The sequence below is a fragment of the Larus michahellis genome, chromosome 3, assembly GCF_964199755.1.
Source record: "Larus michahellis chromosome 3, bLarMic1.1, whole genome shotgun sequence".
Taxonomy (NCBI): domain Eukaryota; kingdom Metazoa; phylum Chordata; class Aves; order Charadriiformes; family Laridae; genus Larus; species Larus michahellis.
The window spans coordinates 91,046,393-91,061,661 of NC_133898.1; the positions used below are offsets into that span (position 1 = coordinate 91,046,393).

At 42.2% G+C, this 15,269-nt stretch overlaps 1 protein-coding gene across 13 annotated transcripts in view; it reads right to left on the bottom strand.

The window, feature by feature from the left end:
- ANKRD6 (ankyrin repeat domain 6) overlaps positions 1-15,269 on the bottom strand; it is a 117,302-nt gene that overhangs the window by 69,037 nt on the left and 32,996 nt on the right. The window contains exon 1 of one of the 13 annotated variants that reach the window (XM_074581151.1): positions 3,602-4,194. The exons of the other annotated variants lie outside the window; for them this stretch is intronic. The gene's annotated coding sequence lies outside the window, so the exon portion shown is untranslated. Of the gene's footprint in view, positions 1-3,601; positions 4,195-15,269 lie in introns of those variants that run through there. 13 annotated transcript variants of the gene reach the window in all.

Sequence of the window (15,269 nt, forward strand, 5' to 3'; positions counted from 1 at the left end):
AATCTTCTAAATCCAGGGGACACATGTTTGGTTTACGTTTAACAAAAGATTTATCAACACAACAGTATCTTAGAAAATCATCTGTCCACAGAAAGGTGATTTGCTTTTCCTCAGTATGGAGACTGAATAAAGTGGAGGGTCTGCTTTTCACAATCATCACCATAGATCAAATCCCGTGTGGGTAAAGCCCCCCTAAATCCCTTTAGAAACACGTTTGCTTTACTTGCTAATGAAACAGAAAATTATAGAAATTTATAAAAAGTTATTGAAATAGAAAATGAGCAACACTCCCAAAGAAAGGCCAAACAATCTTACTGAGAAGTGAGTTGCAATTAAAACCTCCCACACGGTGGCCAGAAAAAACAGACAAAATATATAGCACATAGTGATTTTTTTTTACCTGAATGTTAGATTGATGGTACAAATGTGTCCTGTGGAAGGGAGGCAAAAGAGAGCTGGCACTATGATTTATAATATATTCAAAGAATAGCACTGAGAAAGGGAAGTGTTTAGCCATTCGTAAACAGTGCTTACATCATTAACTAAGTCTCTCCAAGCTCCGCATGAAAGCAGAAACAGATGCTCTATTTTCTTTGAGACATTTTTGCAAGTTTAATCCAATGCACTTGGGGACGTGTCCATCTCTGGGTGTACACCCCGCAGAGCTGCACTGTTACACCTCTCTGAGAGTTTTGGCCAAGAAAAGATGAGTTGCCTGTGCAAAACTAGGTAGGAAAAATGGTAGACCTAGCTGGGCTATGTTTAACACAGTGTGTCGGATGGTTAGTGTCTGAAGAGTATTCAATAATACGCGCTGTCGGGGCGCGATATACTGAATTTCTTTCAAGATGACTGGATTTGACTATTTGTGTAAAAATGCTGGACTGCGTGACGTTGCAGCAGCCCCCAGTAATGGCACTAAAATGAGAGCACAGGCAAAGTCCCCTCTCACACTGGGGCACTGCGGAGAGCCAGAGCCCGCCCAAAGACCCACTGTCACGGCTCATACCTGCTTTCATGCAGCAACACCCCGAGGGGGGAGACGGCAATTTGGTCTCTTTGTTCATTCAGTTCTTAATCTCTCTGTTGAGACTGACAACGGGGGAGACCATTAGTGTCAGATCTGCTGGGACTTTCTGTTATTAAGGCTACTTAAGCTTTTCCAAGTAAATTGCATGTGTCAAACTAACATCACAGAGTGATGAGCAAAAAAAGCCATTAGACAACTGCGCTCCCTTTCTATTGATCCACCCAGGAGCAAGGGGGAAGGGAAAAGACACAACCCTGGAGACTCTGGCCAATTCTTTGCAGTCCCCTGTTCCTCCCACTCATTATATTCCTATTTTACACTATTTGCAGGCAATACATTAGTCATTCCCTCCAATTCTTTGACTTAACTGGAGGTTAATGACTGGGAATACAAGTCCCTCTCAACGCCTTGCAATAGTCATCAAGGTGGATACACCTCGCCAAACTTAAACCTTAGAAAAGATTTGGTTCGAACTACTTGAATTTCCTTCTACAGTCAATGGAGAAAGAGAAACGGCTGTAATGCAGTAATAGGATAAGTGTCCCAGGTTCTTTCTGGCCCCATCCCCTGACCACAACGGGAGCTCACCTCTACACACCTCTACTTAGATGGTGTGAGCCCCATACATAACAACAAACTGCCCATCCATTAAAGAAAGTACTTTGCTATGTCAAGGCTTACATCTTCTTACAGAAAGAGCTAGAAACTGTTTATAGACTGTCTTCTCAACTGTAATTATAGCCCTGAGCTCTCATCTGTGGGCTACAGGATTCCCAGCACCTTTTAACCACTGTTCATTTATCTGTCATTTAGCATCGTTAAGCAGCAAAGGCATTCCTTGTGCCACTTGGAGTACATCTAATCTTACACATCCAAAACCTTAAGCAGAAAATAAGTATGATTCTTGACCCTATTAAGTCACAGGGAATTTGCTGTTAACTTTGATGGAGTTTGGATTTCACTCCAGCTCCTGATACCCAGAGAGCTATAGACTTGTTCATATTTGCAAATGGATTTAAATCTTTAGGATATTTTTTTGATCTCTGACTATAGGAACTTTGTTGGATCTCAGAACATTTGATCTGTGGATCTTCTCCATCTATAACACAGCACACTGAGGAATTATTTCTGCTGGGTGTAATGTCTGCTGTTTAAAATCCACACATGTTCTTTGAAGCGAACAGGATTGCCAGCCTGTGATACAACTCCAAAACATTAATTTTAAAAAGAACAGTTCTTCTCAATTCAAATACATGTTCAACTGAATTGTGGCATTTCTCCCTCGTGCCTTCCTTCCCTCTCTTTTGCTAGTTTCTTTGCTGCTTTTCAGAAGGAAATCAAATGAGAAAAGGGAGAAATACTAGAGGGGAAGTTTAAGCACAGAAAAGTTAGTCAATTCAAAGTTACGGCTGCAGAGGGAACGTTAATTCAGCTAACTGCACAGTCACTGTAAGGCACACATTAAAACCAAATACTGTAACGGTCTATGATGCACAGACACCAGAGAACTGTTACAGTTCTTGCAGGAAAATGTACCTTTTTATTTATGAACTTGCCGGCTTAGTTTATTCTTCTCTGTTTGAATTCTTCATGATGTATGTAACTAACTGCCTCACTGTTTCAGTAAGTACCCTGACATTTTAGCTAGATATTTCAAAGAGATTTATGCCCCTCCACCCAAAAGGGGCAAAAAGAGAGGCAAAGACGAACAAAGGGCTGTGGAGCAGTATGACCGTGGGAATGAGGTGCCCTCCACATGCAAACAGAAGAGCTCTTTAGATAACAACAGAATGGCTAGCATATGAAATGTCACTTATTCGGCTTTCTCTAAAACACGGGGAGTTATAGCAGCACCATGTATAGGAATTAATTCAAACAAATAAACAAGTTGTCAAATTTCCCCCTTAAACTGTGTCCCGCAACTGAAGAACCTGACGTCCACCCTGCCTCACCTCTCTCCCTCACCACCATCCCAGAACCCAAACCACCACCCCGTGGGACAGACAAGGGACAGGGGAAGCATATCCACAGGTATCCCAGCCCAATCCTCTTCACTGACTGCAGAGCACACTTATGGAGACAGACAGAAGGCAATCCAGACCAGGCACTTAATTTGAAGATTCTGAACGTCCCTCTGGAGGAAATACCTCTCTTTCCAAGGGAGACGGGTTGGCTTAAGTGTCAAAGGGTCCAAATTTGAATAGCCTGATGTTTCAGTAACACCCAAAGGACTTCACAAAATGACCCACTTAGCTTTCTCACATTCATTCTAAATCGTGATGTTTAAAATATATTAGCAAATACAGGAGCTATTTTTCTTCACCAAATATAAACTAAAATGCCCGCTTTTGGTACATGTATGTGAGGGCACTAGATTAGTCCCATTTCTGTTTTGGGCACAGACCCAAATACGGGACTGCCTCAGCGGTGGTTGGTTCCCTCTGTGCTGCCACTACTGACTCATTTCCCATCTTCCCATAAGAGATCCAGCTCAGAGAAGATGCAGAGATGCATCTGGACAGGCAGACAGGCCTGTCTGAAAATACGCTCGCTGTGCTTGCAAGTGCCTACCTGCTCAGTGCACTGCCTGCTTCCCATCTGTGGTGGGAACAAAAAGGGAAGAAGGTTCAAAATCAGGTAACACAACTGGATAGCTACAACCAGCATATCTGCAAAACAAAACCAAGAATATCCCAAAGATTTTCTGCTTAATTTGTTCTCTTGAGAGTAAACAATAAGCACACTATTTTGAGGTTAGCCCATCAGATCTCTCTAAAAAGAATACATGCGATGATGAAAATAGGGAGTAAAAAGGTTGGCTTTTTAAAACAATATTGTCATCAGCTCCAATAAAAACACCAGAATAATGAAAGAAAAAAAAAAAGTCAGGAGCTGAAAAGAAAACATTAGAAAGAAAAAAAAAACAGACATAATTTCAAGTCTTTTTGTGGGTTTTTATACACACCGATTACTTTACAAGGTTTTATTAATTATGTATGCTCTCAACAGCCATTATTTTTGTTAAGTCATTTTTGCACATGAAAGAAAATCAGGAAACCCATACCACCATTTGACATGAAGGTCTCCAACCACAAAATTTGTCAAAGGTTTTACTCTTAAAAAAATGTTTAAGGAAGCCTAACGGAGATACTGACTGATTCTTGTACTGCACAGTAGGGCAATTTCCCTTTTGCATGCAGACAACAATCAAGCCTCTATCGACTTAGATGGTGTAATAGATAGTGATAGATACATGTTTTTGCAGAATGAAAGAGAAAGAAGGAAATTAAGTAGCTCTGCAGTTCTTTAAGACTTTTCAATTTACTGATAACAATCAAAACAAGCACAATGAATTTAGATGCATACAAAAAATAGAGCACAGAAAAAAACCTACATGGATTAAAGAAGCCAAGTACTGAGAAGTACTCTAGTTCTCTCCCATCTACTCAGGTCTTAAGGTTTTCTGACTGCTGCATGGTCATGTAATAGTTAATGAAGAAATTTGATTCTTTATTCAGCTGTAACATAAATGAGAAGGAAAATATTGACTTGAAGAGTTATACAAGATTATCCTATACCTGCCCTACCATCCCAATAAGAGGGAAGAGGTGCAGCAGCCAGCAGGCCCTCGGGTACCCGGGCTGTGAAGACACAGCTCTAGTCCCTGGCAGAGGAACTGGATGTGACCAAGGCAAAGCAACACATTTGTGAACCCACCCCAACCGTAGAGCAAATCATTCTCAACACCTAATCACTACCAGCCAGCTACCACGTGGCTGGATTGGAGTTTTGGCAGTTAGCCCCAAGAATAAAACCTCCCACAGCTGCAACAGAAAAAACTACATTTCGCTCAGCTTTACACCTTCTGAAGACAACTCAACACGCCCTTGGCTTTTACGCCCAAAAAGAAGATCCCTTAGAGTTTTTGGAGCAGCAGACTCAAATGGCATAGAAGGGAGGCACTGGGAGAAACTGATTAAATTTAAGGAACTAATTTTACATGTGATTTAAGAAATGTGAAAGCTCAGCATCTCTGATGATGATAAAGGCACAATAATTTGCAACAAAATATAAACTTTATAGTAGAATTTGACAATTATATTTTTTTAACCAAGAAAATACTGTATTTTCATAAATGCCTATTCAGTATAAATAGAAGTACTAGAAGACAATGAATTGTTCGGTATATTTTTGATAGAACACGATTACTACTTGTCAATGTTGTGCAGAGCTGTTTTTAGAGGGAAATGACATTTCAACTACAATGATGAAAACCAGCGCTTTTAAATAGTTTTATTCATTATTACAAGACCATCTTAAAGAATGGTTACAATAGAAAAAAAAACACACGGCTTCTTTCTTTTTCATAGTTCACTGACGGTTCTTTTAAGGTTTTGGTGCGTTTGGGAGAGTTGTTTATTTGTTTTTAACTGTAAGTACCCCACTGTATGTCACAGTACACTCTGAAGAAGCCCAGTGCCAGCTCCATTTTGTCACATGACCGTAGAAACACAAGACTAACTAACAAGGTTTTGAAACTTTTCACATAGTACGTATCAAGCAACTTTTGACATGCTCAATAAATAAAATTCTTATTAAATGGAGCACACACATACTTCTAACATCTGATATGAAACAGTTAAAAGAACAACATTCATTAAATGGATATTTCCAAATAAATTGAAAGACCTTCAAAAGAATAAAGACCAAAGCAGGAGCAGAAAGTATTTCTCAAATGAAGCTGCACATTGCACAGCAAACACCTGCACCAGTGCCACAGTTGGACACCTGCAAGCTCCAAAGCCAAAGTCCAACCAAGACAGAAGAAAGCAGGGATCACAGCGCAGGTATCAGGCCCTCTACTAATCAGCTCCTATGGAGCAAAACCACCTTCTCACCAGGAAAAAAAAAAGGGGGGGGAGGGGAAGATGTGTATATATATGTATCTATCTACACATGGCATATCTCTCATTAGACACTTGCATCAAAACACACAAGATACCGTAACTGCTACCTGCCAATGTTTATGAGTGAATTATAGAAAGGACCATTCATTACAATGAGTAAGAGGGAAATTATTTTGAAAAGCCAAAGATACTTTACTTCATTGCGTTGCCTCAGAGCTGACAGTTCATTGGGGACATCTCAGAGGAGGATGGGCTCCCCTGACCCTGCGAGGTCCTGAGAGCTGTTGCTCCTGTTCCTGCAAGGTCTCTTCTTAACACCTGGGATGTTTCATATCTTACTACCTTCCACTTGGTTTCCAAACAGTCCCACAATGGATTATTCCCCTCTCTGCAAACCAGGAAAGGGGAGGGGGAGAAGGAACCCTCTATGCAGGATCGTAGAAGATTATATTTAGCCCACTGTGATCCCATTCTCAGTAATTTGGAGAACAAAGAGCTCCCAGTTCCACTGGGGGTGGGGAAGACGGGCGCATCTCCCAGTGTGTCTGATCCTGCCATAAGTAAACCAACTAATCCCCTTCTGAACTACTTGAGTCCTCCAAAGCAATTATTTTAGAAGACAGGCAAAGACATCAGCCAGCCTGTATTATTCATATCTAGACATATCCATAAGGCTCTTGGATAAATCCTCAGATATTGCTTTTGTGCCCTCGCTGATAACCACCTAATGCACAGTCACCTCTCAGGGAGTGCAGATGCCCAAAATCAGCAGGGTTGTGTGCAGGTTTGGACATTCCCAATAGCAAGAGCCAGCAGACTGCATCAGGCAGTCAGCACACAGAGCCAGGACTCCGTGCAAACAGTGACAGAAGGAAGGAGAATTATAGGGAAATACCACAAAAATAAGGAGCGTTAGAGGTTCCTGATAAACCTACATCATCTTAGGAGCTGCAGAGGCAAGAGACATAGACTGCTCAGCTTGTCAAAGCCTTCAGTAAGGGCCAGACTTTTAAGAAGGCAGACAAGAAATTTGGTTATAGTTGCTATTCACCAAGCCCCAGCATCACCAACACAGAGCGCAGGAGGGCGAAGACAAAAGTTCAGACCCCAACTTAAATTCTGTTTTCAAACTTCAGTCCTTTCGTGTAACATAAAATCATAAGAAAAGGAAGCAAACAACTCAGCTGCCAAAAGCTTGCCTAATTAGCGGGAATTTGTTTGCTTCATATTTCTTGAATTCCTTTCTCTTTGCAGGACAATTGACTAAGAAATATTCCTTTCCTCAAAAAAGCACCCAAGCAGAATAAATAGAGCAACTAATATAAACTGGCAGCTGTAAATTAATCTATATAGTAGGCAGCCCAGAAGGCTTTGTTCATCCTGGCGGCTTTGTTGGCTACAAACCAGAGGAAACAAAAACAACCCCAAATATTCATTCACATCCGCAGACTGTTCATTAAACAGCAGCACTAATACTTAATCTCACCAGATGCTGGGATGAAACAAGCATCACAGTCTCAGCACACTGAACTGTTGTGCCAAACAAGAACTGTTATCGCCCTGGCACAATCGTCTGAAAAACAAGCAGGCGTGCATGCATGCGTGCACGAGTTAGCAAGCGAGCAAGTCAAGTTCTTCAGTTGCCACTTAAGTTCCTCCCAAGGCTCTCATACTTTTTAAACTGGTGTCATTTGAGCCAGTGACACACAGATTACAGACTAAGTTTATGTTCTGTTTCTCCAAATGGACCTCTGTGCCCCCAGGTCACACTCATGCACTCTTAATGCAGAGCTTTGAGTGATTATACCTATTTTTGTCATATTTATTTTCATGTTCTTGTCAATGATGGGCCAATGCTAATGGAATGTACTTCAACAAGGCCAAGTGCCGGGTCCTGCACTTGGGCCACAACAACCCCATGCATCGCTACAGGCCTGGGGAAGTGTGGCTGGAGAGCTGCCTGGCAGAAAAGGACCTGGGGCTTCTAATTGACAAGCGGCTGAACATGAGCCAGCAGTGTGCCCAGGTGGCCAAGAAAGCCAATGCCATCCTGGCTTGTATTATAAATAGTGTGACCAGCAGAAGGAGGGAGGTGATTGTCCCCCTGTACTCAGCACTGGTGAGGCCACACCTTGAGTATTGTGTCCAGTTCTGGGCACCTCAATATAAGAGAGATATCGAGGTGCTGGAGCAAGTGCAGAGGAGGGCAACGAAGCTGGTGAAGGGCCTGGAGAATAAATCTTATGAGGAGCGATTGAAGGAGCTGGGCCTGTTTAGTTTGAGGAAAAGGAGGCTGAGGGGAGACCTCATCACTCTCTACAACTACTTGAAAGGACATTGTAGAGAGGTTGGTGCTGGTCTCTTCTCACAGGTAATTAGCGATAGAACAAGAGGGAATGGGTTCAAGCTGCAGCAGGGTAGGTTTAGGCTGGACATTAGGAAAAAATTCTTCACAGAAAGAGTGGTTCAGACACTGGAACAGGCTGCCCAGGGAGGTGGTGGAGTCACCATCCCTGGATGTGTTTAAGAGCCATTTAGATGTGGTGTTGGGGGATATGGTGTAAGGGAGAACTTTGTAGAGTGGAGCTGATGGTTGGACTCGATGATCCCAAGGGTCTTTTCCAACCTAAATGATTCTATGATTCTAATATAAATGAAGCCGAACATAAGAAAAAGGACTGAGTTCGTACAGCAAAACACTCTAATTTATTATCTCTTTGGCAAGAAGAAAAAAAACACAGCTGTTCTGTAATAGCCCTATGTTATTAACTGCTTTTTTCTCAAGCCTATCGCAAACAAGTTATTACATCTTAATCACTCTGGCAACTATAGAAAAATGTTTATAAAAACCTCCGATGAATAGTCTGATAACTACTTCTTTAACGCTGAGCTGGGAATGAGAACAAAAACAAAGGCGGCAGGTTCTAAATGTTTATTATATTCAGGTGATAATACTTGTCTCACAGATACACTACCCAACACAAAAAATGTATTGTTATATTCAAAACAAATAGAACAACATGCTCACTCGAAGCATCCAGATCTAAGCTCCTCCTGCTTTCTTCAAAGGAAAAGGCAACGTCACTAAAAGCAATTTTTTTTTAACCTCTCTCTTTATTTATGGTGCCATATGGAGAGAAAAAAATCATTATATATAGCTGCTTATATTATGTACTGCAGTATGCAAATATCATGGGGAAAACCAATCAAAATAAATTACAGTCCTCTCCTTCACTGCCATTGAAATGTATTTCACCCAGGAAAGTAACCTCTAGCTGATTACTTGCAGCAGCATCAGTAAGAGCGTGTCACAGCTCATTTGCCAGAGGTGCAAGAATGAAGCTCATCCTGTGCTGGAGACGCACCTCCATAAACAAAGTAAACAGGTGCTTCTGGAAATACCCTCTTTATGAGGTCTGACTTTTGGTTTCTTGATCCATAGCACTACTGCCAAAGAAAGCTGCCAGTTTCAGGTACCAACAGAACTTAATGCATTAAAAAAGAAAATAAATATTGAAATGGACTTATTAACCATGTCAGTTCATACAGCAGTAGAATAAATTTCTCAGGGAGGTGCTGGGATGATAAAAGCTTTACTACGCTAAAACATTAAAAACAGAAGTAAAACCAACTGAAAGATAAAGGAAGACACTTAAGGCCACTGCCACCTTATGATCTGGGGTGAATGCAGTACATTTTGGAGGCAGTGCGCTGCCAAGGCAGCGGACAGACAAGCATCTTTCATTGAGAAAGCACTCACATAGCACCTGTTCTTCAAGTACATTTGCCCCGATTTGTGTTCTTCATTTCACCTGAACTGATCTTGAACCAGAGTTGGTTTGGGTTTTTTTTTTTGGATCCTTACTTCTGTTAGATACTTGATTCACAAAATCACAAGACAATCAAGGCTGAGCACGAAGGAAATGCAGAACAGCAGTGAGCAGAGTGCTTTGCTTATGCTCAGAAAAGGCATTAAATAGCAGCCGTTTCCCAACCACATTACACAAGACTCTCAACAGTTAAGTCCCTGACATCTTTACAGATGCACGAGGTACACGTAAGCTTAAAATATTTCTATACGTTTCCTAAGAATACTTTGGTTTACATTTCTCAGGAACAGACTCAAAGAAGAAACACTTGTGTATTCCCAGAGTGCAGCTACATGGTCACAAAGCCCCTTGAGATGATCACTTGGCACTACATCAAGCCAGGGTTTATTTTCCCCATAGAACATCCTAAGAACATCAAGTCAAGTTCCCCCAACTACACAAGATTACTAAGACCCAAGCTTCAGCTACTTTATTTCAAATACATTAAAGTACTAGCCCCCACATGCCTCCTCTCAACTAGTTTTCTTTTCTGCCCACGGACATTTAAGTTTATTTGGTACTTATGGAAGGAAAACTCCGTCCCTCTCCTGACAGCCTTACTCCTTTCTACTGCCTCCTGTACTACCTAGAGCTAGGAAGTTTTTTCCCAATTCACCACCATCGCAGTGTTACATTCAAATCTTTCCTAAACTTGAATTTACTCAGAAAGAGCATATATACGTTTTTATATATTTATATGTTTTTATTCACATTCCTTTTTGCACTCTACATTGTGGTTTAGAAGCATTTAGGGAAGTTGAGATTGGATATTAAAGAAAATTTCTACACCTAAAGGGTTATCAAGCATTGGAACAGGCTGCCCAGGGAAGTGGTGGAATTGCCATCCCTGGAGGTATTCAAAGATGGGTAGATGTGGTGCTTAGTGACATGGTTTAGTGATGGTTTTGTCAGTGTTATGTTGGTTGGACTCGATGTTCTTAAAGGTCCATTCCAACCTAGACAATTCTATGATTCTAAGGTGACTTTTCCCTTCTCTGTTCTGTACCACCACCTACCATGCAGGACGTGCTAACCCTGCTCCTGGCACCTTTGGCATGTACCCCTATAGCCAGGTTTTAGTCACCTCCAAACCTGCATCCCCAAGCTCCAGCAGCTCTGCCCCTTCTGCCCTGGGGTAAGGCAAGCCCTGGCCACACTGGTCTCACCACTAACACAGCACATAACCATCTCGCCATCACAGAAGAAAGCTTCTGTTCCTCATCAAATCCCTTTCAGTAACAGACAGACCTGAGATGTCTCTCCTCTGAGCTACTTACTTCCACCCCTCTGCATCAGGAGTCCATCCACGCTGCCCCTGCACAGAATCAGCAAATGGCCAAGAGAGCTTGTTGGCTTGGGCTTTGCATCACGCTTCTCAGGCTTGTGCTCCCACCCCGACTGAAGGGAACTGCGGCAAGCCCCAAATGCCAGCCCCAGCATGGCCACCAGCAGCTCAGCTGGGAAAGGACAGCAGAACTGCACTCACCAAACCCTAGCCCCAGGTGAACTGCTGCACTTATTCACGCCACCTGCCTCTGTAAGGACTACATCACTAAATAGTGGAGAAAACCCTAGATATAAGAACTAAAAGGGTTACAGCAAACTATCAACATACCTATTCCTAACTCAGTAAATTGTGCGATTCATTACGGGAAGGATTACATCCCCAGGGCACTGCGCTCTGGCCAAAACACACCCACACAGCCCTCCTTGCAGTTCCTCCCTGGACAAACCTCAGCAAATAAATATTCTCCCTGCTGACACTGTGCTGTCAAGTGCTAACGGAAATGCTTGGTAGCTCACAAGAACAAAACCATTTCCAAGCCACCACGTCACTTCACCAAAGTGTAAACACAAAACAAAATTATATACAAACAGGAACGGTGCTCAGTTCCTCTACGTGTGTGTGTACATACATACACGTGTGCTCATATATCTTGCACTGCTGTATGTCAGAGGCTTCTACTAGCACCTGCAGGAGGCAAATGCACCCCCCGCTTAATCTCATCTCCTGGGAAAATAGCTCATTTTACCAACTGAATGCGTGCTGTATGTTTTCTTTATCTATGTGTATCATTAGGCATTCTTTTTTCCATGTCATGAATGAATTGGGGAAGAGTCACTGATTTCTAATGAGGAAGAGCAGAAAGGCAGGATGACAATAAAGGGACCCTGTATTAATCAAACATGCAGCCCAGACAGCAATAGCGAGGCCTTATTCTCTGTCTGGGAGCAGTGACAGTTAAAGCTTTCACTCAGGAGAGAAAGAAAGATTTCACATGGCAGGTGCTGCGCTTGCTGTAGAAGTGAAAAACTCCATTATCCCAGATGTCTGGTGAGTGTTAGAAGAGGAGGGAAAAGAAGAAAGGAAACAATGCAGACAGCAGCCTCAACACAGAGGGTGGTGAGAAGAAATGGGATTTCTTGCTAAATTCTCACATTATTATGCATTAGCAAACTTAAAGAGACTAAACAACGAGCCAACATACTTCTTCCTCATCTGTAAGCAACTCAGATGAGGCCACGTTTTTGGCACTGCTTCCTGCATGACCACCAGTAGCGACGCAGAATGGAAATGGGGCACGTAAAACACAAGCCTGCCTGGCTCCATGGTGCAGATCAGCCTCCACACACCTTGTGCTGGGATCCTGCTCCCATCTCTTCCCTAGTGGATGTTCCTGCCTCTTGGTTCAAGCACCGCAGGTCTCTTTGCCCATCCAAACTCACGTCGGCACAGCTAGTGCATAACTCCTCTCTGTGCTGCTCGTGTCATCTGGAAGAGTCTTCACACACCTCCCTGCCTCATCAACTTTCCAACTAATTTCAAAGCCCAAAAGAAAATGTGCCTTTCCTTCCCTTGCCTGAGCTTCTGAACTTCCCTCTGCGTTATTCATTATCTCTGTAACAGTATTATTTAAGTCAGTGAAGCATTTTGACATAAAAATTGTTTGGAAGGCTCTTAAAAATGACCTGCCACAAAAAACCTACCCTGTATCTCTAATATCAAAATACATATTTAGGTGAGGAAAGGGAAAGCTCCTGTTTATTAGTTGTATTAGAAATTCGGGTCTTGCCTCTGGTACTCTCTTGAGAGGTCTCATGAATGACTGGAAAGGCTATGTCAGAGTAATAAGCATCAGTGCAAAAGTGCCAAAGGAAAGGAAAAATCCTTCCTGTTATTTTGTTTAGTTTTGGATAATGTTCAGAAAGACATATCACTTTGGTTCAATTGCCAAAGTATTTCCTGCATCATCCCAGTTTGTAACCTCGAGCTGGGTAAACTCCCACCTTAACCATACTGGTCCTCCACGGAGACCTCCAAGGCAGTCAGAGAAGACTTTGGTGTTTGAAACACTGCTACGGTGAGAAGCAAACAGTCAGGAGAAACAGTAGAGGTTTTCAGGCTCACTGCATGCATCACTGAAATAAATAAATATATCGTTTTCTTCCTTCCTTTACAAATGAACTCTAAGCAAATAAAGTGGTGGGATTCCTAGAGCTGGTGAACACTTTGCAGAGCCTAACCTCCCCAATCATCAGCTTCACCCGGTTTGTGAAAACACAAAAGCAATACCGACATTTACTTCTCATGGGCTAATCTCTAAGACATACAAATTTACAGCTCTCTCCTCAGCTCAAAGCACCGTGACTTCAGTATGTTCACCCAGCTGTCCTGTACATGTATCTCGCATCTTGTATTTCTTCTCTCCTTCCACTGTTCCACTTGAATCTGTCATCCTTCTTTCATCACCCTTCCCTAAAAGCAGCCTACTGTTTTCATCTAAAATATAGACAATGCTTCTTAGACATTTTAGATAAAACTTTTATCAGTCACGTTCGTACCCCCAAAATAATGTTGCAGTCATTCTTCAGTTCTCATACAATATATAAATATTTGCCTCAACTCTTTAGGCCAGGGACCCTTCCAAAGTCATGCCACATTTTATGATTAAAAAAACACTAGCTGCAGCAGTGGTAGGCTAATAAGAGGAAAAATTATCAGACAGTTCTGCTGAAGACATAAAAAATTATTATGAGAATACAGTCTGATTAAATATTCAGTGACAACTACACTGCAGCAAAAGAACCATTTCACCTTCAGAAGTTAACATAAACATTCATTTATGAAATTTAGGAAATCAAGATTAGGCCACTGTTACCCAATCCTGTGTTATCCAGAGAAAGTCTATAACTAACATATTAAAGATGACAGCTTGAAGAGTAAAAAATACTTCAGTTATGAATTTTTCAGTGCTCCTTCCAAAGCACAAAAAAAAAAGGAAAACATACTGCACGTGTACTGAATACATGTGCTGCAGCCGCAGCTGCTGGGTAGAGGAAAACCAGCGGTACTAGGTTACCTTGCACAGAGAACACCCAGCATCACCAACACTACTCACCGATGTGCACTAAAGCCTCCACAAGAAGACGTGTCTGCAAGACATATGGTGCTGGAGATCCCCTGTCTTTGTTCCTTCTTTTGAGGGCTGCTGGTCTATGCTAGTATCTGCCTTAAACATAAATAGACAGAAATGGCAATATACAGAGAGAGATTTAGAAATTGAAGGATAGTATTTTCTTCTTCAGTATGGTCTCGGGAGTAAAAAGAGAAAAGACAAAAAAGGCAAAAATGTGGAGGAGCGGCAGTGAGGTAGGAAGGTCCTGTGTCCTGGCAGGATTGGTGTGATATGAGGCTGCCTAAAGAGGAACCGGGACTGGGAAGGGAGGAAGGTGCAGAGAGGATGGGAAGGTGTCTCCCCGGGCTTTGTTTGAAGGACAGAAGAATTACATCTAATGATGAAACGCCTCATGGCCTTATCAGCCAGTGGTGGTCCTTGAGGTGCCAAGTGTGTTCAGCCAGACAGCAGGATACAATACAATAATCAAGCATTGGAACAGGCTGCCCAGGGAAGTGGTCAAGTCACCATCTCCAGAGGTATTTAAAAGACACTGTAGCCGTGGCACTTAAAGACAGAAGGTCTAGTGCTGGACTTGGCAGTGTTCGGCTTACAGTTGGACTCGATGATCTTGAAGGTCTTTTCCAACATAAATGATTCTATGAAACAACACTTACGCTGCTCTTTCCCTTTCTCTTCCCTAGCCATCCGCTTCCGGCCACTGTCTGAGGCAAGGTGTGAGAGAAGCTTTTGGTCCAGCTGAGGCAGTTGAGCCACTCGTCTTCCTGCCTTGTCTTGTTGTACCGAAGAAAGCACATATGAGAAAATTTGGGGGAGGTCAGGACAGTTTGGAAAATAATCTCAATTAAAATACTCAACCAACTGTCATAAACCTGTTTAGGCTCACGTTTAAGAACTTGCTGAGGAGAGAGAAGACACAAAGTCTGCAAAGAAAGGTTGAGACTGTCCTTGAAAAAGTGAAAAAAGAAAAACTAAAAGAATGACAAACTGCTATCCTGCCTTTACCTCCCAGAAACAAATTACTAAGCAGCCACAAGGGGAATAC